This window comes from Triticum dicoccoides, chromosome 7A (genome assembly GCF_002162155.2).
Source record: "Triticum dicoccoides isolate Atlit2015 ecotype Zavitan chromosome 7A, WEW_v2.0, whole genome shotgun sequence".
In the NCBI taxonomy this organism is placed as follows: Eukaryota; Viridiplantae; Streptophyta; class Magnoliopsida; order Poales; family Poaceae; genus Triticum; species Triticum dicoccoides.
Window position 1 is genome coordinate 127396308 of NC_041392.1, and position 1874 is coordinate 127398181.

Sequence of the window (1874 nt, forward strand, 5' to 3'; positions counted from 1 at the left end):
GTGGCCGGTGACTCGGGACGGGGCAGGGCGGGCGGGGCGTAGCGGCCGCAGATGGCGGCTCGTCTGGGCGGCGACGGCTTGGGACGAGCGGGGCGGGGCGACCGACGACGTGGGTGGCGTGTGACAGAGCATCCACACTTATTTAAGGATCAGCTGAAATCTCGGGGACGAGATTTTTCCTAAGGGGGTAGGTGTTGTGACACTCCAAAAATTTTATTTGGTTTCCAGCAAAAACTTTGTGGTTTTTGAAAAGAGGGCATTTAAAATTTCTTTTCCAGAAATCCTTCCTCTTAAAAACTTCCTTTGCTTTGCCAAGGATTTAATTTTTCTTCAAACTTTGGTGTCTGATCTTTTGAAACTTCTTCTCTGTTGGTTCCCTCTCAAATTATTTTGGGAGTTTAATCTCTTCTTCTAAAAAGAAACTCTATGAAAAATTTGGGTTTTTCATATCTTGGAAACCACCCTTGACTTGGTATTTTTGCCCATGTGGTAAAACCCCTCCAAAAACCTCCCCTCCTCCTTGTAATCAACCTAAGTTCTCTGTCCCAACTAACCCAACCAAGTTTTGGATTTTATTCTAATTATTTTCCCCCTCAAATCATTTCTGAAAAATATTTTGAGCCTAAGTGATTTTCAAAGCAAGTACCCTTTTGCATTTGAATTTTGACCTCAAACCAACTCTCCTGGATAGTCCTTTGTACCCACAACCCAGAACCATCTTGATCCACTCCTTCTCTTTTCTAATTTTTCAAAATTCAGTGTCTGCAAGTTTGGACCAGTTTTGCCAAATTTGGTGAAATTCATATCTACACTTCTCCAAAAATTCCACCAAAAATCAAGCAGCCTACTGGAGCAATGAGTAGCCACTCCACCAAAAATCAGCTCAAGGAAAAATCCCCAGAGGCCAAAAACATTTTGTCGAACACCTGAGCTGCACTGTTCCTTTGCAAATTCAGAAAATTCAGATTTCAGTGTCGTTTTCTTCGTCAGAGGTTCAGACACATGCTCACAGTGCACTTGGCACGTTCCTCGCCGCCTCTTCCTACTGTCTGGAGCACCACACGCGCACTTGGCCTCTTCCTGGCGTCGGTGGCACGCTGGCCCGCCCTCGTCGGCGTCTTCTGCGGCGTCGGGACCTCCCGTGGCGGCCGACAGGGGACGGAACGGCGACTCCACGCCGTTCGGCGCCGCCCAATGCCCCTCTGCTCTCCGCGTGGCCTCATGCATGCCAGCGCACGCCCGTGGCACCGTCGCCTTGGCCCAGCAAGCACGGATCGTGCTCACTGCCGCCGACGGGCCCGCGCCGTCCCATTCTGTCGAACTCGCCCTAGTACCAAATCCCAGCCCGTTTAGCACCTAAATGGAACCGGTGGACCTCAACGGCATTGCCCAAGCCCCTAATCCCACTGCCCAACCACAGCGCCACCGTAACCACTCGCCGGACTTATCCCGTTCGCGGCAACCGCCTCGGGCCGGCTATATATAGCGCCTCTAAGCTCCCTCTCGCCCCCGCACACCTCCACCACCTCACTGGACCCCGACCAACAACTAGAAGAGCCTCGAGGGACCCTTCTTCCTCGACTCCGGCCGCCCCGATCCGCCTCGGCCTCCACCACGATTCGCTCCGGTGAGGCCGTCTCCGGCGCCCAAACCCCGTCAGTTACTCCCTCTAGCACCCAGTAAGCTAACGCCAACATCAATTTGTCCTTCGCAGCTCTCTCCGACGAGTCCCTCGACCACCCGAGCCACCGTCCGTCGGAGCAAAGCTCGCCGTCGACGTGGTACTCGCCGGCGACCACCACCACCACCAACCGACGCAGAATGGCGCCCTGAGCAAGGAGGTACCCTCCGATCCCCCTGCCTCGCCGTGGATC